At 41.4% G+C, this 26,179-nt stretch overlaps 1 long non-coding RNA gene across 2 annotated transcripts in view; it reads left to right on the forward strand.

Moving 5' to 3' along the window:
* Window positions 1–26,179, forward strand: part of LOC121666253 — a 51,100-nt gene that overhangs the window by 18,144 nt on the left and 6,777 nt on the right. Inside the window, exons 2-3 of one of the 2 annotated variants that reach the window (XR_006016634.1) lie at window positions 17,784–17,869; window positions 22,287–22,325. This is a non-coding gene — a long non-coding RNA (uncharacterized LOC121666253). Of the gene's footprint in view, window positions 1–17,783; window positions 17,870–22,286; window positions 22,326–26,179 lie in introns of those variants that run through there. The other variant, XR_006016633.1, reaches the window with a different exon arrangement.

Consider the following 26,179-nt stretch of genomic DNA (forward strand, 5'->3'; position numbering starts at 1 on the left):
TCCCCTATTGTGTTTCTTCTATAGTCACTGCAACAAAGTCCGAGTAATTTAGCCTCTTGTCCTGGGCTGTGTCCTGCACTGCTGGAATGAGTGGCAATGACACGATGATTTTGGTACAAGAATAAATGGGGTGTGTGATGAGGATCATGATTTGTAAAAAAAAAAACCAAAACAAAACCCCACAACAGGGTTGGTTCAGGCAGAGGCTGCTGATGTGTTGCGTTAGGAGATTTGCATAGCAGTCCTATTGGTTGGGGTTTTTTGGGTCTGAAAAGGGCATCGATTGTGTGGGCTTTTCTTTTTTATTTATGATTGCTTTAAATTCTTACTTTTTGCTGTGTGGTCCTGTGCAGATCCCACCAGCAAGTCCTGAAGCTCATTCCCTGGTGATGAGTCTTTTTAGGGAATCCAGTGTCTGACATGGTTTGGTTCCTACTGTCACCTGATTTGTACCCTTGGAGCAATGGGAGGGATGGGAGCACTGAGGTGCCTGTGCTGGCTGCCTGAGAATCTTACAGTTAATTCCAAGGTTACCCAGAATGTCCAGAGACCCTTTTGATAAAAGATAATCTTGCGATTTTGTCATCTCAAATGTCTTTAAAATGTGTCACAGCTCAGCTTAATTGCATTACCGATGTTTGTTCTGGATATGTTGTTTGTTGTAGCGGCAACTCATGCCGCTACACTGTTAAATTCTGGGAAAAAAAAGGATGAAATCTTTCCAGCAGGAAATGATTTGGTCTAATATATTGCATTTACAAGAAAAAGCAGCATTTTAAGTTAAAAGTTGAAGTTAAAAAAGAGAAAACTGCACATGTTTCAAAGAACCCTTTTATGGGGGCCAGTTTTTAGGAATATCATACAAAAAAGAAGAGGACATTTACAGTAAAATTAACAAAATATGAAGTCTTCTTAACCATACCAGGGTGAAACGTGGTGTCTAATAGGAAGAAATTTGTCTGAAACCTCCACTATGAACAGAAAGATAAAATTAGTGCTGTGGAATACGTGTTAATAGAGCAAACTTGGAGAATGGCTGTGCTGATCATGCAGGGGACAAGTTGGTATGTCTGAGCTGGAGGAATTAGCTGGAGTTTCCATGTTCTGCTGAACTCTGCATTTTTATTGTTTAAGATTTTAATGTGAAGTTTGTGATTTCAGTGTCGTTTTAATTCTTTCCTTATTATGTGCACATCTCGTTCCTCTGCCATGCTTAGCGCAGCAATAGCATGAAAGGGAGCAAGTTTTCCCTACAGGGCACAGACCAAACTGTTATGAAGACTTTGTTAATTTTTGTTTATTTTTTGGCAATGAAGAAGGAGACCTTGTTTTGGGTCATGTTTTTCTCAGACTCACAAACTTGAGCAACATTAGGTATTACATGAAATGCTTGCCCCAATGTTTTATTTCAATGAAGTTCCTCTATATTCAGGAGCAAACATTCAGCTCTTTTCCAAACTGTCTTAAAAATAATCCCCTCCAACCCTCCCTCTCCCCAAAACAAAAGAAGTTTTCCTTCTCAGAAAAGCATCTGGTATGTAGCAACGTCCGAATTTCCATAAATAATCCCAGATTTCCCCTGCACAAAGATATAAACAATTGTTCCACACTCAAACCTCCCTGTCTCAGATTCCCTGAGTGAGGAGAGTGGGAGAGGAGGCACCGGGGGGGGATGGTTTGCAGGGGGACCCATGTTGGGACAGAGGTGGCTGTTGAGCCCTCGTGGGGTGCAAGAACTCTTCGGCTGGGTTGAAGACCTCCACCAGAGTGGATTTTTGAGGTTGTTTGGTGTTTTGAGCAGCTAGCTGACCTCATGGACTATAAATCCTGCCTGACTTGGCCATGGGTTGGAGAGGATAACTCTCGGATAAGGAAGGGAAGACGGCACCCTACCACTGACTTCAGTTGTGAGACTGACGTCTCTGGTGGGGCCTCGCCACAAAGCTACTCAAGACTGGAGGCTTCCCACAAGTCCTAACTCTGGGTTTCTTTACATAATATTTCTTCAGGAGAGGGCAGAGGGAGAGTTAATATCTTATGAAAATTCTTCCTTTTATTAATATCTAGGAGATTTGTTTGTCTTGGGGTTTTTAAAGCACTCTATCAGCAAGTAATGAAAAGGAGTAGTAACTGAGAACACAATATAATGGCAAAAAGAGAAATGAGTAGCTCTAGCAGCATCAACTGCTTCACAAATTCATGAAATTAATTAAATTTGGCTTTTGGATCCCTGATGTAATGATACTGTCTTCTTAATGCATAAATATATAGATTGAGAAACAACTCCCCTTAAGAGATTTGTTTGCTCTCCTGGCCAAAATGGATTTTTGTATTTTACTTCTGAGCTAATGTTGCTAACAAATTGGGCCATGCTTTAGGTTGGTTTAATTTTCCCCCCAAAATTATTATTATTACTTTTTAATTGCAAAATGCCAGGATGCTTAAATTTCTTTACTGATACAGAAAACAAGGACACTACTTTTTCCATTAATGTCTTAGGATGGCTATTTCAGATATCTTATATGTATACAAGAAAATCTGTTTATCAGGGCTAAGGTGCCATTGCACAGTGAAGATCATTTGTCCTTGCATTGACCTTGTCCTATGATTATTGCTCTTCCATTCTGTCACAGGTCCAGACATCTTCTCTACGCTTTGAAAATCTCACAAAAATTAATTTCATTGTTAGTCTCAGTATTATGCCTTTATGACTCTTTCATGGATCCCTCACCTGCTGACAGTTCTGGTGGGTCTTCTGGTGGGTCCACTGTCTTCCAACTTGTTTCTTTTGGCACCAATTTTCTCTCAAGTGTGAACTATTGGACACTGAATACAGCCTGAACAAATATGCCTGTTCAGTATTTGCAATTGGTTTGCCTGAAAAACAGCAGGAAATAATCCTGAGGTTTACAGCTGAGTGGAAGAGCTTGTGCAGGCTGCATTTATATGTATGAAAATCTTGCTGTGGGATTGGCCCTGTAGGAAAATGAGTGCAGAGAATGACATTCACTTTGCATCCTAACGTGGCAGCACAAAGACATCTCACTGTCAGCTGCTGAAGTTGATTTGAATTCAACAAAACCTTAGAAATCCTTTCATTTTGCTGCTTTGATGTCTTTATGCCACCTTTTAAAACTTAATATACTGACTCTTGGTATCATCTTTTTCTTTACATGTCATGACAATGAAATAATTTGAAGTGATATGTGAAAAGAAATCAAGAGTATCTTAGAGTAGGTTAACTTGTTGGAACACTCTCTGTCTGCTTTTAAAACTTACATACCCATGCACAAATTCAATTGAAATTATAAATCTGTGTAAACCTAAGTTATCCAAGCTCAGCAAGGAAGTTTTGACTTTCTATGCTAGCCTTTGTTCTTGACAATGTGACTGACTGCTTTGGTACCTGAAATAGGACCTCCAGTCTCCTCTTGGCCAGGCCAGCTTTTTATCTCTTGGGTCCTGCTGTTTATCTAAATATTTCTCTTTAATCTGAAGAACTTGTTTTTCTAGAGGAAGAGTTTTCTGGGAAGGGATCCAGGAGCCACCAGTGTTCAGCTGCACTAAGAGCTCTTGCAGTGTGCAGGATCAGCAGCAGTTTGTGAGGAGCTCTCTGATGCTGTGAGTTACAATAGAAGGAAGAGATTGTGAAACCTTCCCTTTCCCTGGGTCTTGAGGCACAACACTTGTCATTCTGCACCATCCCAGAGGGAGGTGGGATGTGATCCTGTGGCTTTCCTGCTTCTCCGGTAAAAACCCACCAAGAAGAAGTTGGCTAAGAAAAGCATTGTTTCTCTGAAAAAACCCCAAACTCATATTTTCAGAAATAATACTGTTTTAAAGCTTCAGACACCTTCATTGTAGGTTGTTTGTTGGTGTTCCCACATGCCCTGACATCCCAAAGTGAATCTAATCTTAAAGTTGAGCTCACATCTATCTTCAGCATCATCTGTGTCTTCAGTCTGTTTGTTTGGAGTTTTACATGACATCACTTCCTGATGTTTTGGTGTGCCTCATCAACGTATGAAATGAAATTCAAGGTTTTTGCTTGAACATGTGAATAGCCTGAGATCTAATTACCAGAGGGTCTGCCCTGTTTCTCTCTGTGGTGCTGCTGCCGTGGGAACTGCCAGAGGTGACCCATCGAGTTCCCTTTCCACAACCAGGAAGTCTTCTGGTTGTTAATCATCTCCCCCACGGTGTTTTTTAATACTCCCAGTGAGCTTCAAAGTCCTATCCCATCTCAGTGCCCCACAGAGGGACATGGCTGTCTGTTGGATTCACTGGGCTTTAGATCAGGAATTGCACACAGAGTCTTCTTCTTGAGTGTCCTAGTCTTCTGTAGTGGTGAAAGTCAGGAAGTTTTGTGGTATTGATGGAGGTTGCATCATACAATTCATGTACAGTGTCTAAAGCAGTAAAGGCATAGAAGTGGTTAATGTGTGCCTATGAATGTAGCAGGTGTACACCTGCATCAGTGCTGAAGTCTTTCTCTGAATGTCCTGCAAGGGGAGGGATGCATCAGAGCCCAAAATAGAAAAGTTTTGGAAGATTCTTTGTCAAGCAGGTTTTTCTAGTAAGGGGAAAAAGCTGTGTGGAAGATAAAAACCACTGTTCTTCTCAAACACACCCTCTTCTTGCAGGACACATATGCTATTCATTTATGCTGTTGGGGGAAAATATTTGTCTATTTTACTTTGAAAACAAATGCTGAGATTATGAGACAGAGGTCCTATTACCGCAGGCCTGGTTCCTACAGTATATCACCGTGTCCCGCAGCCATAGGGAGGAGGAGGAGGAGAAGATCCAGCAGGCAGGAATTGTGCAGCAAGATTGATTTATTTAATTATTTTACAAACTCTTTTATAGACATTTTTCTTCATAGTCTAATTGGACAAAGGACCAGCCACCCCTTGGGGGTGATTGGCCAAAATCCTAAAACATCCATTATCAAAATATTTTCTACTATACCATAAACAAGACTTTCCAAGGTTGCAGGTGGCTTGGTTGTTTACATTCCTTGCTACCTCTTCTGTGAGAGAGAAAAGTCTCTCATGGACTTAGAAAATAACAAGAAGATCCTCACTAACAGCATTTTTGTACCTACAAGGTCCTTATTGTAGCTGTGACTTCCCAACTGCAAACTGAAATTGTAATTAACTTTCTGGAAGAACCTTCTCTGAAAAGCCTCCTGTCTCTATTTTCTTTTCTATAGCTTCTCCAAAACAAAGCCACACAGACAGTTTGCTTGGCTAGAATTCAGCTCAGCTTTTGAGTTTTTATGCCATTTACATGAATTCTACACCTGTGACTTTCATTCAGCTTAAGAGACCTGAGGAGGGATGAAGGGGTATCTCCTAACTGAGCCTGGACAGCCTGTGGCGAGAGGGGCTAAGTTCTGGTGCAAGAGGAAGGAGGTGCACAAGAAGACTGAGAAAATGGTGATTTTATGAGAGTGTCAAACTCAGATACTGGGAAATATTTTACATATTTACTTACCTACCTGGTATTTTCTTCTAGATTTTGCTGTCTTGGAAATGTGGTCCTTGGTCTCATAATTTCTGTAACAGAACTTGACTATGTCTCTCTTTTGTGCTGCCTTTCCAAGATTCTCAAATAAAGCCTTCATGGAAAAGGACCATATTTCAGAGGTTTACACAGAACTCTTAAGCACCATGTGCTGACTGCAGGATTTGAAAATTGACTTTTTCTAACAGGTAGGCTTTTCTCTGCTCTGCCAACCAGCTGTAGTTGGTGCGCAGTTGCAGAGCCTAACCCATTGCTGTCTCCTGCAGTGGAGACAAAAATATGTAACCCGTCTGTGTCAATAAAATGTCCTGACAGGAGTTATTCCACTGCTGTCTGCAACTGCAGTGACACTGACAAAAATCACAGATGGATCAGGACACATGTGTGGGAATGTGTCCACCTGAGTTGGATCCACTTCAGCCCTGTTCTCTGTGAATGCAAATACTGTAGGAGCTTCACTGAAAGGTGGAGCAAATATTTAGAAATAGAGTTGCTTTAAGTTCTCTGAGGTGCTGCTAAATCTCGTGTTGCAAAAGTTTGCTGTTTACCAGAATCCTGAGAGACTCCCAGGAGCTCTCTCACCTCTTCTGCAATGAAGACCTTTGCAAGCACAGATGCCCACTGAATTTATGCCAAGAACAACTTTCCTACCTTCAGTATGTGCATGGTGGGGAGGAAAGGGCACCTGGAGTCCTGGTGCTTCTGCTGCTGGCTGAGGTACTGGCAGGGTTGTGCTTATTTTTCCCTGACATCGTGTGTGTGAGAGCAACAAAGGGGAATAGCTGAGCTCCTTGTATCTGGTTCTGCTTTCCTGCTTGGCAAAAATCAAGTTCAAGGGGGCATAACCCCTCCTTTCTTCATAGCAGTACCCCACTTGCTGCATAACCCACTTCCTACACGTCCACTGTTGGGCTCACCATTCCAGGTGCTGCCTGGCAGAAAGAAGGAGGGTATGGAGTGTCTGGAGTGTCTGTATAATCACTCATAGGTGCTCAGAGCCAGCGAGGCTGCAGATGCTGGTTCCTCACGGTGGGTTGGTCAGGGCTCGGCAGTTCATATTATGGAACATGGCCGGAGTCTCCCACTAAAGCTGGGGCTGTGTCACAGGGAGACTCCACATGATTCCACTCTTGCCCTTTGGTGAGGATGGTCACATGGGTTGCATCTCATGCTCTGTAAAGCTCAAAGGGTCAGTTTCTTTTACCCTATACTTGCATGCAGTTGATGTTCCAGGAGGAGTCTCTGCTTCTCTCTCCCAGCACTGGAGTTGTCACAAAAAGCTGGTGCTTGACTGTTTTACTCCCATGGTCCCAAAGGCTCAATGGTCTGCAGTAAGGGGATTATCAGTGTTTGGCAGCAAACACAAGAGGCTGTGAGTGAAAGAGAGAGCAAGGACATGAGCTATCCTGCGCCAGTTCTTTTGGCCACTCCGAGTCTGGGTGATTACCAAGAGTGAAACTTTATTAGTACTGAAGCAGCATGTTTCAGGCTTTCTCAGAGCTCAGAAGAACCTTTGGTATATGCAATGGCCATGCCTATGCAAGTATTTCAGCTTGTTTCACCTTCTGTGCAAAAAGGCTTGCCTGTGCCTAATTATACTAGTGTCATTTCTGAATGTTAGGGGTGCTTTCATTCTGGCAAACACCCAAATTAGTGGTTGTAAGGCTTTTTCAAAATGATGTGCAAGAAAATAAAGAACAATAGGCAATTTGCTATCTTTTGTGAGGAGGGGGTGGGAAAGCAGCTGAATATGTCATCCTGCTTCTCCACATGATCTAGTTCAGAGCTGAGACATGTTGCCACTACCCACTACTTCCATGAGAAAGGAAAATATCTGATTGCAGAGATTTCTGTTCCTCTACATGTGGTGAAGCACAACACCCTTCATAACCATGGCATCTGACCAGGGCAGTGTAGGGATTCCTGTCCGTGCCAGTCAGGGCAGTGTCCACCCTTGGCACACACTCAGTGCCATTGCAATTTCACGTGACTGCACATCAGTCACATGATGTGGGAGTGAACAGGCTGCTCCAGGGGATGCTAACACATGGGTTACAGCCTCCCCACAACACTGACCCCCTCCCTCCATCTTCCAGCTAAACTGGTGCAGGAACCCCTTGGTCAGTCTAACACCTGCTTGCTGTGTCCCCAGGTTTTATAATAACATCAGTACTCAATGGCCTGTGGCACTGGAAGCAGTTCACGACTGGTTTTTACCTTGTGTCACTTGCACCTGTACAAACTGGACTTAAAAGGCTGACTTTTTCAGCCTTTTATGCGTTCCTTTCAGAGGAACCCTGAAAATGCCATAGGTTTCCTCCTGTGTACCCGTGAAAGCACAGTATGAATAACCCTGTTAGGGAAATGGAACTGATTTGGACTTGAATCTCTTACCCTAAATTCTGTGAATTATTGTACCACAAGAGAAGAAATTACACCTTGATTTGGCTAGATTTAGCCACTAGATTTGGGGATGACCTTTCAAAATCCAGTCAATTTATCCTGGAATTTCCTCCCTCCCTTTGCAAGTAAATGTGTTGATTCTGTATTTTGATAAAGCTCCTTCAAATCTGGGGCATCTTTTGGCTGTGTCTCTCCTCCACTGGAAATAATGCACTCCCTTCCCCCTGTGCTCTCTGTGCTGCTCAAATTCTTCATCTGCAGCAGGGCGAGCAGCCAACTCCTTTTCTGAGCATCTCTTGTCTGGAGCTCCATCCAGATGCTTTGGGAGAGAGAGCCGATCAAACAGACAGTGCTGTGATTCAGCCTGTTCTCAGGGATCTCTGAAATGCTCCTGTACTCCCTGGAAAATGTTGCAGCTGCCCATCAGGCTGCTTCAATGCCTCACCAAAGATGCGGTCATCCCCCACATCCAGGATAGCACAAAGGATGGGAAGAGATAAACACAAATATTTAGTTGGCAGTGTGAGTGGTGGAAAGGATTTAATTTTCTCTGTGACAAGGCTGTTTTTAAAATAATTTCTGTGATGTTACTTACCCTTCCTGCTTTTCTTCTTTTATAACTACAGCAAGTTGATGACTTTACTCAACAGTTCCTTGGCTGAATGATAATTTGATGACGAGGATGACAACAATAGTAATTATGAGCTCTACGGGAGTAGTTGCATTTACAACGGAAAGATTTTCCAGCTTGTTTTTAGTAAATGTTGTATTTACCACAAAACATCACCATCTACAGTTGTCTTGCACCACTCATGGTCTCCTTTAGACAAGTGGTTGGTCAGTTTGGAGACAGTGTTGGGACAGATAGACCTTCTCTCCAATGGGGTGCTGTTGTTCTCAATCTCCTTTGTTTTCCCATGGGAAGCAGCTTAGAAATTTCTAAAAATTAGTATGAGGAGCTAAAAAAACCCCAAACCAACCATCAGTAATGAACAGGTATTACTTACATCCAAAAGATTTGCAACCATTGACCACCTGTGAACTTCCTGTACAGCCTGACCTCACCTCCAGCAAACATACAATTTCTTCTTCCTTCCAAGGGGAGTTTCCTGTTCGGTCAAGCTGGTCTTGTTGCCTGCTTGCTTGACTTAGGACACAATGGGATTGCCTGCTCCTGTATTTTTGAAAGGTTCTTTCAAACTGAGCAGCACTCATGGACCCCTAAACCCTTGAAACAGGTTCCCCGGGCACACTGCTAAGTATCTCCTTGAGTAGCTTCAAGTTGACTCTCTGAAATATTTTTCTTCATTGAGAAAAAAAGAGTTGGGAAAATAATTTTGAATTTTTCATCCAAAAATGTAAGAGAAAGTCAAGACCCAGCTACAATTTTTTTGCTTCCCTTCCAGCTTTCTCTTATAAAACATATTTACTATCTGTGAACTGCTTTGGTAAAAGGCAAGTCATGTAATTCCTGGAGAGGGATGACCTCAGGATATGAAAGACTCTAAAGTGAAGCCAGATGAAAAATGAGAATCTGGGGGATTTTCTTTTACATTTCTCTCCAACTTGCCATTGTTTGTGGAATATGCCTAGGTGCTGCTTTTGCCTATGTGTTTTTGGAACCAAAGTCATGGCAGAAGTAGCAAACCTGCCAGAGAACCTTTACTTAAGCATTTAGGCAGTTACATGACACGTTAGATATTTTTAGGCAGATTTTGAGCCTTATGTCCAATGTTTGCTTCCGCTGTGTTTTTTTAATTATTACCACAGCCCCTATTAAAATTACCCAGATGACAAATGATTGTTTGCCAGTTACACTTCCTACTGCTGGCACTTCTTCTCATTTTGTTAAGTATGGGGACATGACCACCACTTTGTGTGAGGAGCTTTGGTGGTCCATCGGCAAGTTTTGTGTGCATGTGAGATGGATGTTGCTGAATGCAGGATATGAGATACATATAATGGCAGGTCTCTTGACTTAAAACTGGCCTCCAGGTAGCTTTGAAGAGTCGATGGACTGTACTGCTTGTCCCTTTCATTGCTGGAAGTGCCATGTCATTAGATAGTAGGCGCTATCCTATATTCCCAATATTACCACAGTTCTGTTCTTTCATGTCACTTCAGGTTGAAGTGGCAAATTTGGAGATGATAAAGTAGTCATGAATTCTAAAATAATTTCCTTTACATTGTCTATGGTTCTCCAGCATTCTGTCAGCTGCAAAATACATGCTGGTGCTACTGATTTTTAGTCCAAGACTGTCTCGTAGCAACACACACCTTTATAACCCCCAGACCAGTTGTGACCCCTCTTTCATAGCAGCATTTCTGCAGACCTCTTCCATCAGGCTCAAAGGGCAGCAGGACTGTTTGTTCTTCAGCTTTAAGCTGTTCCACTCAAATTACACTCACCTCACATCCTTTACATTGCATGGCTATAAAACAGCAGTTTGTTTTTAAACTACTGGTGTCAATTTGAGATTTTGGCTGCACTGGCTACTTCTTCCTTCGGCTTTTGCTTTCACAGATATCACAGGAAAAAATCTAATTTTTCTGAGAGGAGTCCCCTTTAATTGATAAATTGTTATATTTGGTAGTTGAAATCGCATACCTTTCAGTGGATGATGATGAGGTAGCATTATAAATGACTGGTGAAATCTGAAACTTCTTGCTCTGCTTTTCTGCATCTGTCAGGACTAAGTAAATGAGACAGCCAGGCCCTGGTCACCCAGCCCTGTGCTTGCCATGGAGGGGAACTGGCACTGCACAGTTCATATCTGTGAAGCTCATGCCTTCTCCCAGTGGTTATTATGGTCACCCCCCGCTCACTGCAATTTCCAGAACCATGCTGGAAAATCGCCTCCGGAAGGATTGGCTGGGTTGGGTCCTGTTATCACACCCACACTGCAGAAAGGGGTTGCAAGGGTGGTGGATGACCTTCTGGGTAGGAGCATTTGATACCTGAGCTGGAGGAAAGGTTGGATTCTGGATCCTTAAGCAAGTTGTTCAACCCTCAGTACAAGACATTTGTGGTTTTGAAAGATTTTTTAAAAATATAGTTCTGAATTTTGTAGCTCTTAGTTAACTTCATTGGAGTACCATTACATAAGTAAAATACAAAACTCACAATGAGAAAAATCTAATTAAAAACACTAGAAGATTTTGAATAAGCATTATATGAAAGAGACAAGTGAGGATAAATTTACAGTTACTGTGTTCCCATGCTTGTTTCAGTCCCATTCATCCTGCTATTGCCTTCTTAGAAAATATTTCAGCGTTAAAAAAAGCCTCTGGAGTTTGACTGAACTTGCTTGGACCCACCCCGTCTAAGACATGAGTATGGTAGTGCAAAGGTAGCAGACGTGCTACTGCATGTCTGCAGAGAGATAAGGCTTGTGTTGTGCAAAAGGAAGCAAATAACAGCTTGCTTCTGAATGCAAACCAGAGCAGCTGTGGACTGCAGCAGCCATCTAGCCAGTTTAACTGGCTGTGTACAGTGGGCCCACATGGCAGCATTCAGCATGAAATCCCATGCCTGAAATTAGTGAGGTTCAAGAGATCATGTTCGTGCTGCTGAATGGTGGCTCTGAATGGCCTTTTTCTCTGTACATGGTCTCTGTCAGTAAGGAACGAGGGTGCTCATGACTCGGTGAGTACACTGCTCCTGGTGTCCTTCACGTATTCATAGTCACACTTGCCACTGCCAGAGGGGGAAAAATGGAAATAAATTCCACACATTTTTAATTAAATCTGAACTGCTAAATCTGATGTTCTGGGCTGTTTGTCCAGTAGGGTGTAAAAGTGACTGGTCATCTCTATACTCTAAAATCAACAAGCACTTTTGAAAGGAGGTGAAGAGGTGTCTGGAGGAAGAGTGGGTGGTGTGATAATTCCCTCCCACCATGGAGTAGCAATAGCAGCTCTGCCTCCCTTTGGAGGGAATGGTATTTGTACACTCACCAGCTCTGGGCTTTGGCTTCTGCTGCTGTCACATGCACTGTGGGAGGCTGCAAGGAGCAGAAAGTTTTAAAGGCATTTGTACAGCCTCTCTGAGAGCTTCTGAACAGGGCAGATTGTGAGGAGCTGCTCTGGCCTGCTGAAGGCGGGGAGCAGAGAGCTGGCATGCATGGTCTGCAAATGGGCAGTATGAGAACTGGGGTGTCCTCTCACTGTAACTTCTGCTCAACATCTCACCTGGCACATGGACTCACTCTAAAGTATCTTGCAGTGGGAAGGCAGGACCTTGCTGCAGACACCTGATGGGTGTTAGCAAACAGGTGCTCCTTACGGGGAGAGACTTTTGAAAGCTGCTTCTTCCACCAGTTTTGCTCCACTGGCCACTGAGGGATCAAAAAGAGAAACAGGAGTACAAGGCGGAAATACCGACACCTTTTCATGGACAGTGATTTAATGCATGAAAAACCAACTGAGAACCCCTTCCTTGTGGCTCCAGGGAAAGCTTCCTTGTGACCCTCTCCCTGATGGCTTCTACCTAAAAAGTTTTGCCCTGTATTAAACAATGCATACTTAACCAAGTCTTGCTAATGTATGGGCTGAAACTAGGCAGGGAGTTTTCCAGAAAAAGTGGGGAAACCCTTTCTAACATGACTATGGCTTGTGAGCTGTGTCAAGGCAAGGGGAGGCAGAAGGGCATGAGCAGCAGCAATATGGTCTTTAGCAGGTGTTGGGGAGAGCAGAATCTAATGAGAATCATAGAAACACTTGAAAGCTTTTTAACTCCATACAGGATTTTCAGGAGCTGTTGATAGGAAACAGTAGTGATCCAACTGACAGTTAAAGAGATGAAAGGAAGCCCTTTGGATTAAATAAGATTTAGGAAATAAAAGGATTAGTGCTAGACAAAAGCTAGATTTAGGGGTTTATTTAACGAGTGCAGTGTGGCATGATGGGATGTGGGGCATCAGAAAAGAGATGAAAGACAAAATAAAAAGACGAATGCGGGAGGTAGTATGGAGGCAAGGAATCAGCACCACATCTCCAAAAACCCTGCACAAATCTTCTTATAATTGAAAATGGTACCAAAAAAAGTAGTTTTCATTAGCAATCCTGGCTTCTTTACATAGTAACAAGAAGTGTTACAATGACAGGAAATCTTTTGTGATGGGCTGTCAGCTCAAATCCCTGCCACAGGAGAGAAGAGCGTACATTATTAACTTACTTGCACTTACAGTTGTCTGATGAGATAAAATCAGATTTCAGTAAAATTATCACTCTGTTAGATTCGTAATTTATTGTGCTTTCAAATAGGGGCTGCTGAAGGACCAGTCTTGTTTAAGAGATCTCCATTTGGAGTTCTCTAATTTGGAGTTCTCTAATGAAGCTGTTGGCAGTCACAGAAATGAGGGGAATGCACATATTGATGGAGCCAGGAGCATAGAACTCCTCCATGCAGCATCTGTCACAGGAACATTTAGTCTTGTAGCTTTAAAAGCAGGACTGAGAGTCTTCCAGAGCTCAATTTTTCCACTTCTGGTTAATCATCTATAGGTGCCCATTTGTATTACAAGGGAGGTAAAGAAAATAAAAGAACAGGTGTAAGATTTGGACTCGAATGCATCAGTTGTTCATTTAGCACCTCCTCCAAAGTCTGCTGAAGACAGTAGAGTGGCTGCCAGTGGGTTTGGATCAGAGACTAAGATAATGTAGTCAGGTAATTGTGGATACTCTAGTCTTATGCAAGTGCTATTTGGAGAAAACGCCCCATCCTCTGTTCCAAAGATGCTGTTACTCCTAATCTTCTGGATAGTTATGGATATCTCTAATGTAGGTACAGATATCTCTAACAAGAGGCTATTAGAGGAAGAACAAGTGAACTTTTTTTTCCTCCCTTCAGGTCTCCAAGTGAGATTGGGTCCTTTTCTTATCTAGGTGCAAAGGAAAATGTATTTTGTTGCCTAATTTTACCAATAGGAAGATTTTTTACAAACAGAGGTAGTTACAACTAGACTAAGAAAGTTTATAGTGCTTGGTGGATGTTTGCATTAAAATAATCCAGATGTCTGTTGTCAATGTTTCTGGAAAGACGTTAGGATAGAAATGCTTCTTCAGACAATATTCTCTTTTCACTTATTCTATTGCCACAGAGGAATGCTAGTAGGATTTACAAATGGCTAATAGGCAACAAACAAACAAATGAAAAGCTAGGAAATGACTTTATTAAAGTTTATTGGGAATGTGTAATATGATATTTTGTGGTTTGGACCCTAGGTTGTCCCAGAATGGTTTTGTTGCTGAACCTGAATAAGAAATATAAAATAATAGATTAAAATTTTTTATTGCTTTGTATCTTTTATATTGCTCTCTGTAAAGAGATGTGTGGTCCAGTTCATTGCCTTTAGATGGAAAAGGAAGCTTGACTGAAAAGTTACAGAGTGTGCCTAAGAGACATTTTATTTGTTCAATAAAGTGACCTTCAATATACCGAATAAATAAGAACATTTTAATGATTTTTTTTCCTCCAAATTAGCCCTTTTATTTATTTTATTACTATTTTTGTCCAGTTGAGTGAAAGCAGTTAAAAGTTGCTTTCCTTAGTGAGCTGGTCACCACATTATAAATACAAAAGTAACACGGTCCCCATTCAGACGTGATTTTTGAAGGTACTTAAACGTCTGCTTGGATTTTCCAAAACACCCAGCTGGATTAAGTGTCTAATAGCTCATAATGTCAGGGGGCATAAGTCAGCATCTTTAAGTGCTTAGGTGCCCTTGAAACTGGTGTTTTCAAAGTTTGCTTTCAATAACTTGCCTGCAGCACTGGGCTCCTTGTCGGTGTCTTCCCATTTCCAAGCAAACACAATCGAGTCCAAGGGGCAAAACTGTCGGTCTTAGGACTACTCTGCAGCATAAGTCCTTCCTGATCTCTGAGCACTACAGCCTTGATCATGCCATGTCCTTGCTTTTGAGGGCCTGAATTTGCAGCCTGAACAAATGTCCTAGAACAGCAGGCTTTGTCCATGTGTACTTCAGGAGGAGGGTGGATCTGCTGGTTTGGTTGATTTATTTCACCCCACCCCCCCCATTTAAAAAACCGTAATTTATATCTGCTGAATCTGTTTCAAAGTGTCTGGGTGACAACTAGGAGACACTTGTGGAGTTCCTTTGCCCCCAGCTCTTCCTTTCCCTGAGTAGATGGCTGACTAAATTTAAGCAGTTTTTCATTAGTATGGTAATTGCCAGGAAATTCTGGTGCAGATTATTTCAAATCTCCCATGTCAGAGTTTCACATCCTTCTTCCAGGGCATGAGGGCAGTACTGCAGATATCTGCAAGTATAATAGAGATCACTGGGGCTTAACAATGGCTGATTTTCCAGTGGATATGTTGGTTGCTATTGGGGTTTCTGTTTGTTTTTAAATCTGAAATCAATTATCTGTCAAGGGAAATGTTTTCTTGGATGAGCAACATTTGGAAAATGTGTTTTAAAGACAGGAAAATGAGGGTGTTACTAAAGGAGAGTTCGTGGCATCATATCTAACAATGCCACTATACTGCCTTTAGGTAATACATGGGTGATTGCTTTAGCCATTATTTCAGAACATCCTGGAACACTAATTTTTACACAACTACATGTTTATGATAATGTATTCCAAACTTTGAAAAGGTTCCAACATTACTTTCTTTTAAAATTACACTTAATTTGAATGTGCTTCTGCACTGCTGTCTTCTCTTCTTTTGTCTCTCTTTCAATTAGAGTGGAAGAAATGCTGAAATATTGTTGTGGTGGACTTGCAATTCCTCCACCAGAACATACCAGAGGTTTCAAGAGAAGAGGAACTCCTTTTGTCCTCAGCCACGACAGAATATTTATCTGTTGCCCAAATGTATCCCTGGGGAGAGCCTTCATACATAAGCAATTTTTCCTCACTAGCAACAGGGCTTACCTGGAAATTACTGCTCTCTGTGCCCTCCCAACACCTCCCCTTACCCAACCACTGCTGCTAGTGCAAGTTTGAGGGGGTTTGTGCCCCTGTCAGACACTATCCAATATCTTTCAACCCCAAAAGGAAATTGCCAGAGCCAACAACACACTGTTCCATACTAATCACATGTTATGAATGCCACAAAATAAAATGGCTAAGGAAAATGTCTATGGATTTTTTTTTTTTTTTTTGTTTTCTGGCTTATTAATTCTCTGAACACCCTTTATCTCCAGGTGATACATGTGGTTTAACCTTAGAAAATTTTTGTTCCACTTTGGGGAACTATAAGGCATAAACCATATGACCTCAGACTCAAGGATCTTAAGGTCTTTTCCAACCCAAATGATTCTACGAGTCTTTGATTCTAGTCCTGCCTGGGTTTTTTTGTAGATGTTATAAACGAAAAATATTACTTCTTTTTTTTTTCCTGTATCTCATGCTGTGGTAAGCAGCAGCAAGGTGGAATGCTGAAATCCTTGCTCAGATGGCCTGGCACTCTATGTAAAGGCATCAGATGAAGTTTGTTGAACTCCTACCCTCTCTTACATGAGGTCATTGTGCAGATTGTCTCATGCTTCTGGTTGGCTTTGATGTGAGCTGCAATATTTCTATGATCTCAGCCTAGAGACAAACTGGTGGCCCTGGACCCAGCAGTGGTTAAACATGAGTATAAAAAAAGTGGATATTTGCTATGTGCCAGACAAAGTCACTTTCAAGGGTGCCCACAAACTCATAGAAAATTGGTATCTTTGGTTTATTGCAAATATGTAGTGGTACCAAAAGAAACAGTATTCCAGGCTAAATAATATGTAATGGTTACCAGCTCATGTACCTTGACTCTGTGATTTCAGTCTGTGAAAGGTCAGATGTTAGTTCTGTAAATACTGGAGGAAGGCTTTGAACATATTGTCAGCTTCTTTCTTACAGATTAAAGGGTTTCTGCACTACTTGTTTTAGCCCTTCATTTTTATTTTTTTTTCTTGAGTAAGTCACTGAAGTCAGCTTTATGAGACATTAGATCACGTATGAAATGCATGCGTATCACTTGATAGACACGTTTCAATTTTTTTTCCTTATCCTCGTGGCTTTTTATTTTAAAGGAAGCAATGTATAAACTGTCAGCAGTTCTTAAATGACTGAAGCCTTCAACTGCTGTGTTTTGGGGAGCAGATGGTTTGCCTGCAACTACTGAAGGAGAGTATCCTATGTTTTATATTTTCAAGCCAAGAGAAAGGGAAAATGTAAGCTTACATAAAAGATGGTCTAATGGAAGGGATTGCTTAAACATTCCTAAGTATTGTCATCAGTAAATTATGTCAAATTGGGCACATCAGAGGCACTACGAGAAGCTTCTGGGTGGGTGCAGAGGGAGGAGGAAGGAGTTTTTTAAAGCCAGGGAGATGTATAAACCACATTAGTAGTCAACTTGAACAGTCAACCCTACTCCTGGGCCTAGGTATAAGTTGAACATAAAGGTGTAACTATGGAGAGAGTCTTGGTTTAGTTCTGTGTTTCTTTGTGTGCTTTGGGGAGATGAATAGCACATTCTAGAACTGCTTTGATGTTTAGCAATTGGGTTTATTTTTAAGTATTTTGGTTAAGCTTCACAAAGTCCTGAAGATTCCCTTTGAGGAATCTTTCCATAATGCAGATGTTGAAGAATAAACTTAAGAGGTGGGCTCAAGCTGAAACCTGCTGAGGCTGCTTCCCTGTGTATCCACCATAGGAGAAAATACCTTTTTGGGAGCAATTCTTCCAAATGATAATGAAAAGCTATGAAGCTGTCAGTGCAACCCCTAAAAATCAGGATAGTTTTGAAATGGTAATGTGTTCACTGTAACAGGTAATGGGAACATCACATCTGGTCTTCTTCAGGATGAGTCACACACTTTTATTCTTTTCTAATTCTGCAGAGACTTGGCACCTCTGCATGATGAAATCCATATACTGGCTGTGGTTACAGGGCTGAGCAAAACACAGAGCAGATGAAGAGATGCAGGTCAGTATGAGCATCTAAAACCGTTTGCCAAGATGACATGGATCCAGAGGAATGTTTGAATATCATCCAGAAATTGTCATTCCTAAATATACATCCACTGAGATGACCCAGGAGGATACACACCTGGTTTTTACTTAACCAGTTACAGAAGAGATACCAGCTCAAGGGTCCTGAGATACTGGAAAATAGTCAGAAAGGTCAATGCTGTTACTAAAATATCATGGCACTTGGGGTACAATGGGCTGTAGTTCTAATTTTCTTAAAAAAACCCCACCCCAAACCAGAACTGTGCCCTAAAAAAGAGGACAGAAAATGCACAAAGTTACTTCAGCTTTGCTGGTTTGACCAGTTTGAGAAACAGGCCAATTCTTTTTTTTTTTTTTTTCCACTTGCTTGCTTTTAGTTTCATCTTACATAAGCAACAGACAATATTTTGAAGCAATTTCTTCTGTTAATAACATTCCCTGCAGCCAACAAGACCTTTATCTGGAAGATGATGCTTATGGGTAGAAACTCCCTCTCTGGTGTCTGAGATTAACAGTGCAAGATTGTGTCCTCCAGAATGAGTGACTTTAAACCGGGAGGGGATAAAGCTGTGTGCTATGCAAAAGTATTTCTATGCAGAACCCTGGGAATACTCCACTTCCTAGGACCTGTTACGGAAAAAGAAAAACTGAGGTTTAGTCTAAATTTTGCCTTTCTTAGGGTTGTCATTATGTCTAACTGTTGCTCTTTTACTCTCCTAACTTGTTATTCCTCTGCTAGCTGTTTATTTCTAGCAGATGCCTGTAGCCAGTTGACATATGGCCTCAGTCATTGCTCAGCTAAACTGTACACACAGCTACGCCTTTCCATTTTTTTTTCTTCATCCGAACCCCCTTTTCAGCTACTTAACATTTTTTTTGGTTTCTCATGGCTTCTAATTTGTCTACATTTCTGCAGTGCTGACTGAACTCTCCTGGGAGCAGCAATTTGGTTTAAAAAAAAAAAACAAACAACAAAAAACCCAAAAACCCAATCTTTTTTTAATTAAAGCTATTTATTTTTTTCAGTGATGTAGTTCATGGGGCCTTATTGTTCTGGAAGGCTCCGTAAGAAAATGAGAGGCCGTGCTCTATGGAGCTGTTGCTTCCATGAGGAACTTCAAAAAGGAAAAAGATCAACAAAACAAAACTAACATCTTACTCTGCAGACAGAATAGTGACTGACAAAATAGAATTTGTACCTGGTGGCAATCAACCAGTCAATCTGTCTCTGTTTTGTTGTTTTTACCATCCCTTCCAGAATTTTGCTAAATGATTTTTCCATTAATTAATTGATATCTGTAGATATACGTGGGTTCCACTCCACAGTTTGGATGTTCTTTGTTTTGTGTAGAGAGCCTCTACTTTTTTTCAGGATTACAGTAGCTGGCAGCTTCTTGTGAAAACCAGTTGCCAGAGGACAATGCTGCTCCAGTGGTGCTTTGTGTGCTGGGGAGGACAGAGGGCTTCCAGATTGAGTCTGCACAGAACAGTGCAAAGAAAGCTCTGCTCTCATGCCTAGAGATTTCGTTGGAAAGCACAAGGAAGACATAACACAGTGAGACAAAGGAAAGAGCAGCTACCATGTCCCGGTGAGATGTGGAGCACTGTGAGGACTCATCTCCTTGAAGGATGAGGGATGGCAGCTGCCCTCTCGAGACAGCAACAACACCAGAATGAGCTACTTTGCAAACCTTCCTGTGGCATTGAGGGCAGCCAACTTGGTGGCCTTGGTGGTCTGCTGGGGTGGAGCAGGCAGTGGGTCTGCAGATCTTTGTGTGACCTTAGAAATGCAGCAAGCAGGCAGGGCTGGGTGAGCCTCACCAAGGGTTGTCAGAGACGTCAGTGCAAGGGGTGCAGCTGAGCTGAATCCCCACAGGATCGACCTCAGTGCCTTCCTCTCATGCCTCTGTTCACACGTGAAATGAGTGACATGGAGACTTGAGGAGGAACACACCATAGATGAAAGGAAGAAAGGAACAATCAATCTTACAGGGTCTTTGAAAAAAGGCATGAATAAGTGCCCCATGTAGAGGAAAATTACCTACGTAAGACACTTTCCAAGAACAAATGAGGGATGATTTCTTCCATCACTGACATCAGTTACACATATGTGGATAAGCATCACAGTGAGCAGCAGCCCTTCTGCTATCCACAAGGCCACTGGAAAAAGAAAAGTCATGGGTGACACTTCAGTTAGGTTTGTTCTCCAAACATACCTAAACGAAGGATCTGTGATCCCTCAAATGTAGGAATTGTTCAGCCTCCATGTATAACAGACTTTTCCAAGGGTTTGAAGGTTGCTATTGAGCAGGTCCTGCTACCTGTATTTATTTTCTCTGATGGGAAGAGTGAGGCAGGCACCCAAGTAGCACTAGCATTAGGTTGGGAAAGGCACAGGAGAATATTGAGAAGCAAAGCCACAATTTTCTTCAGCATTTTGCTGCCTCCCTTCATTGCATGTCTGGTAGAAGTAAACAAGGTCAGATACATTTATATTGAAAGCAGTTCTGGTAAATTTGGAATCTCTCAACTGCAGATGGAGAGATGATGCTTCATGATGCTTCACATTTCTGGTCTACTGCATATTCAGGGCTCTCTCTGCCTTCAGTCTCAGTGCTGCTTTGGCTCTCAGATCATTAGCTTCATTTTGTTCAGCCTTCAGCAATGTGGCTCCCAGATGTGTTTTCCCGTATTTCGTTTATAACTGTGAGGAATCTACACCATCCAGTCACCCCTGTGCCTGCCTTTTTTTTTTCTTGGCATTGAAATTCTCTGAACAGGACATTCCTATTAACATCAACAGTCAAAAAATGAAATAAAACTAAAAACCCTGTCAGGTTTTCATTCCCACCAGGAAGCTCTTTAAGGTAGAACTTCAACTCACACCCTTCTGTAGAAATATTTGCCGGTACAGTTATGGGGTTTTTCTGCTCGCCACTATGCTGTAAGAGTTTTCAGCTGACATCTTACATCCATATGCAGTGTGCCTTTTCAGTCTCCAGCTTTGTGAGTATCAGTATCAGTGTTGTAGCTGTGATAGTTTTGGAATGTAAATGGTTTATTTTACTACACCAGCTTATAAAGATGAGAGAAAAAATGAGCTGGGGAAAGGCTTGGATGCCTGAAAACTTGTCTGCTTTCTCCAGCTATACAGACTTGAAAGATATTATCTGCCTTACAAATCTTGCCTTCCTTTGTAAGCATGTGGTCAGATAATTATTTTCAACTATTGCTTGGATAAATAGTCTCTAAAGAATTTGGGCACACAAAGTAGCCCTTACTAAATTGTCTAAAGATGGTTTCTTAAATGAAGTGATTTTCTTCTCAGACACACAGAAATGCTTTTTTGCCAAAGGTATTTCTAGATAATTTTAAAGCACACGGAATGATTTGCTCTTATGAATTTTCATACGCACAGTAAAAAGTGCGGGCACTTGTTTTTGTCCACGTCATTTTAAAAAGGTGTCACTATGTCTGGCTTCAAAGTGTCTGATAAATGTAGATCAGAAAGGCAATGAATTTGAAATATTAAATTATGCATGTCAGAGTGCTGGGGAAAATTAAAAAGGGAGCCTGACTAAAAGATCAGAAAAACACATAGGTCAAGCAGAACTGTGGGAGTTTGAGTTACTTTCTTTTAGAAATTGATTTTGTTTCACAGGATCTTCCTATACCTCCTGCTGCAATGAGAAAATAGCTTCAGCATACTTTGCTTTTGCAGGCTTTGCATTTGTAAACTCACCAGCTGGATCCTGGAGGAAGATCATGAACTCTGCAGGAAAGCAGCTAGTCTGATCTCGCCTGTGCATAGTTTTAATTGCAGTATCTAACAATTGGTTTGTACTTGAAAGAGTAGGGTGTACCATCTCTTCCAAAAGTATTGTTGTTAATGATAACTGTGCATTTCTTGTACCACAGGATTTGAACCCTGATTATGCCTCAGCATCTCCATCTTTTGGGACAGTGTGCTCCTCATTTTAATCCACTGCTCTCTGGAGAAGCTTGGCAGGAGAAGTTCTGCCTTCTGGCTAAACTTGCCTCTTTCCTGCAGCATCCTTGCTGAGGTGGTTAGTCCTCAACATTTCCTTCACTCTTGGCTCTCACTGGAAAAAAATCTTTCTCAAGCACCCTGCCATGTCTCACACTCTCTCTCTTTTAACTGAAATGGTTGTCAAGATGCTGTCAAATATGATACCAGGTTATATTTAATTTTTTACCTTTGCAAAAGGGTGTTTTTTCTGTTTTACTTCTGGCTTTACCATTGTGTTTCTAGTTTTCTTGACCTCTAAGTCAAGAAATGACATCCTTGCTTATATCAGACAACAGGACTAAGGAAGGGATCGTCACCCTATACTGGGCTCTGGTGAGGCTATCTCAAATCCTATGTTCAGTTTTGGGCCCTTCACTACAGAAAAAATGTTGAGGTGCTGGAGTGTGTCCAGAGAAGAGCCATGGAGCTGGTGAAGAGTCTGGAGCACATGTCTTCTGAGAAGCAGCTGAGTGAGCTGGCTTTATTTAGCCTGGAGAAAAGGTGAGTCAAGGGTGGCTTAATCTCTCTCTACAACTGCCTGAAAGGAGGGTGTAGACAAGTGAGGGTCAGTCTCTTCTCCCAGGTAGCAAGTGACAGAACCAGAGGAAACGGTTTCAAATTGTGCCGGGGGGGTTTAGATTGGATACTGGGAAAAATTTCTTCATGCAAAGGGTGGTCAGGGATTGAAACAGGCTGCCCAGGGAAATGATGGAGTCTCCATCTCTGGAAGTGTTCAAAAGGCATGTGGATATGGTACTTGGGGACAAGGTTTAGTGGTGAACATAGTTGGGCTCCATGATCTTAGATGTCTTTTCCAGCCTTAATGATTCTGTGATTCTATGGTTAGTCTGCTCTAGCCCAGACCAGGCCATAAATAAGCAAATCACCTGTCAGTGCTGGTTTGTCCCCTCCCCATCTTTTTGCAGCTATCACAACGTATTTATTAAGCATTTCAAGGCTCTGGCTGATGACTCCTCCATAGATAACTCAATACTTAATCCTATCCTTTATTTTCTAGCCTGTTTCTGATCTAGCAGCAATTCTCTGCCTTTCTCCTCATAACTTTTGTATGTCTCCCTGAAGAGACATTTCAGATTCACTCTCCAATGCTTGCCAGGGCAGGACCCCCATCACCTTCAGGAGGATAACCTTTTAGGTCCACCAGTATGACCACTGATATGAAGTGCAGTCTTCAAAAAGGCTGGAAATTCAACCCTTGGAGTTGCAGACTTGCCTAGAGGTCAGCTGAAAAATATATACAAAAACTTGCTTAAAAAAAAAGCTGACAAAACTTCAGTCTGTAATTAAGAAACAATGCTGCATGAAGTACTGTGTTTCACCAAGAAATACTGGACCCCAATTCTGAAGCATTTAATGATTTCAAAGTCTGGGATATGCCATGGAAGAGCCTCATGATGTTTCTAGTTCTATAGCCTTAAGTCATTATTCTGTCATATGAGTGATATTAACCAGACTGACTTAATCTTCTTTGAGGCAACACAACAGCCACTCTGGAACTAAGCATTTTCATTCTCATTTTGTTTATGTTTTGTGTGTGTGAAATGGCTGAACTATGGTGGGAAAGGAAAAGAAAAGAGGGATTTTTGTTTGGTTTTCTTTGACCAGCTTCTAGTTCAGCTTCCAAGTGTTGTTAATATCTAATGTACTCTCCAAGGCCTTCTGTGTATTATAATCTCTAATCATCTGTGCTACAGTTTTCACAGAAGTGCTAAAACCATTTTACCACCACTTCCCTGGCAAGACTGTTCAGAGACTCTTTCAAAGAATGAAACTTTTCATGAACTACAAATCCAAGACATTTGTGAGGCCTTTAAAATCTTGGCATTTAAATGACTGTGTTAAGTCCAAAAGTAATTTTCGGATCTGCAGTATATAAAACCAGTCCTCTAGCTCCTTGTAAATATCAGAACAGAAAGAGGACTGTGAAAATTCAATTGTCTGTATCATAATTAATAGAAGAAAGTGCATTGATATTAGGGGCTATTAAACAGGTTTACGAAGGAGTAAAGATGTCCACATTTAAGTTTTTTTCTTCCAAAATTGTAGGCAAAATTAAAAATTGGTCTTTCTTACAAAAAATGTGTATGTTTGTGGATATTCTTTTAAAAATAAAAATATCAACTCTAAAATAAAAAATACTTTAGTTCAGGACTAATGTAACACCACATATTATTTTTTACCTGTTTTCTATACCAAAATTTTAAAGTTCACAATCTGCAAAGGAGAAAAGTGGAGGAAAGGAAGGTATGAAGCTTGTTGAAGTGAAATAGTGCAAAATGGAAATTTCACAGATATTTTTTTTCTTATTTCCTCATGAGGAAGACCAGTACAATCAGACCTTAAGGAAAAAAACATAAATGTATCTGTTGGGGGCTTTTGCATGCTGGTTTGTTTTATTTTGTTTTGTTTCATTTTAATCTTTTAAGGAACCAGCCTTAATTATCAGGTTAGATCTTGATCTGGAGCTTTCGTTGTTTTTCAACTGACTCCCTTTCCCCCACCTTTCTTTTAAATATGAAAAATAGAGATGGAATAAATTTCTGCTTTCCCTTGACGGTAAGAGAAGTCTTGACTAATATAACTCTACCCAGGGAAAATGAGTGTATATGACAGCAGGGCTAAGGCATACCTGTTTTTATTAGGCAGAGATATGGCATGGGAAGAATGCATGCAAGCAAAGTCCAGCACAAGGCTGTCACTCCAGCTTTGGGTGGAGCAAACATACTTTTACCTTAGTGAATTTAGAAAAATATCAACAAAGCCTTTGCTTTTCAAATCCCATGAATATATCTCAATCTGGGGCACTGTGTAAATGCCAGAGAAATCTCATTCTTGACATTTGATTGATGCCAGATAAGAGGTCTGTGCCCCTTCTTTACCAAGGTTTCTGTGGGAATCAGACAGATTGATCTCAATCATACTCATGCAGGCAGTGAAGTTAATGCTAAAATAACAGTAAGTCCCCAGGGGAAGAGGGAAGTTTCTGAATGCTTATGAATTAATTTGGGGGTCTGGACTTGGCAGGTGTGAAGAGTTTGACAGCTAATGGCTTTGGGAATTCATTCTGAGACGGTTTCTAAATCTTGTGCTGTATTCACATGCTGTGACAATAAATCATTACATATATATTTAGCACCTGTTGTGTGCACACACAACATATTTTTTCCCCTAACACTGCAGGTATGGAGAGCACTTGTGTGGTTATACTTTGCACTTTACTGAGGGGAGGAGAGGAGCTCAGTGAATTTTCTCTTGCTCAGGACCCTGTGGCAGAGCAGGAGTCTGAGCCCAGTTCCCACGCCCCAATTTGGTGGTGTAGTCACAAGTGTAGTGCACTCACTCCTCTGTAGATATTTTCCATGCCTTGCACGTACAGTGGGAGTTAGTCTGAAAGTCTGAATGTTGTAGTTATGCAAGGCAAGATCATCGAGAAAGGAGTATTTTTGCCTGCACCTGGTTTGATGGATGTGGCTTCATGACTCTCAGACTGCTGCACAGGTGTCAGCAGACAGCTCAAAGTGCATCAATTTGGAGGCCCGCACACCTGCTCACTTGACAACTGCCTCAGAGATCCAGTGAGTCTTGGCAGTTTTTCTTTGCTCTTCTTCCACAGACGAGAGGTGTGAGAGACCTGACAGTAAAGAATGAAGCAGCCTTTTTCCTTGGCAGTGAAATGTGAGCAGCTGTGTTAATTTACAGATGTTAAAATCCCTTGCTGTTAATTTTGTTTGGGAAGAAAATTATGAAAGATCCTGTGTTTCCTAGAGGCCATAAACCACATTGCCAGAGAAGAAAGTTGTCCAAAGCAGACAATGATAATAATAATTTAGATACTGATATCAATTTTTATCTGTCTTGTGCTTTGCAGGCTTCTGTCTGAGAAAGTTTCTGAAATCTAACAAGATTTCAGAAGAGCAATAGCAATTTAAATTGTGAAGTAGTATCATGACAGCTCTAGAGGCAGCTCTTACTCCTATCAAAAACACGGCAGGATATTAATCATTCTTTCAAACTAGAGCTGAGTACTTCAGACCACTGGTATTAACCTCCAAAGGGTGAATGATGACAGTTGTTTTCTCAGTTTCCATTTCTCATCTCCAATGCAGCCCTCTCTCCTCTAAAACACCATATTAGAGAGGTCAGTTGTAAACATGTCACAAGCTTATCATAACACCACATTACATCATTACACGTGACATTTCAGAGCATGAGCACATCTCAATGTACCGTACA

Source organism: Corvus kubaryi, unplaced genomic scaffold (assembly GCF_017639235.1).
Source record: "Corvus kubaryi isolate FWS band 111438036 unplaced genomic scaffold, C.kubaryi_AGA036_p1.0 132, whole genome shotgun sequence".
NCBI lineage: Eukaryota > Metazoa > Chordata > Aves > Passeriformes > Corvidae > Corvus > Corvus kubaryi.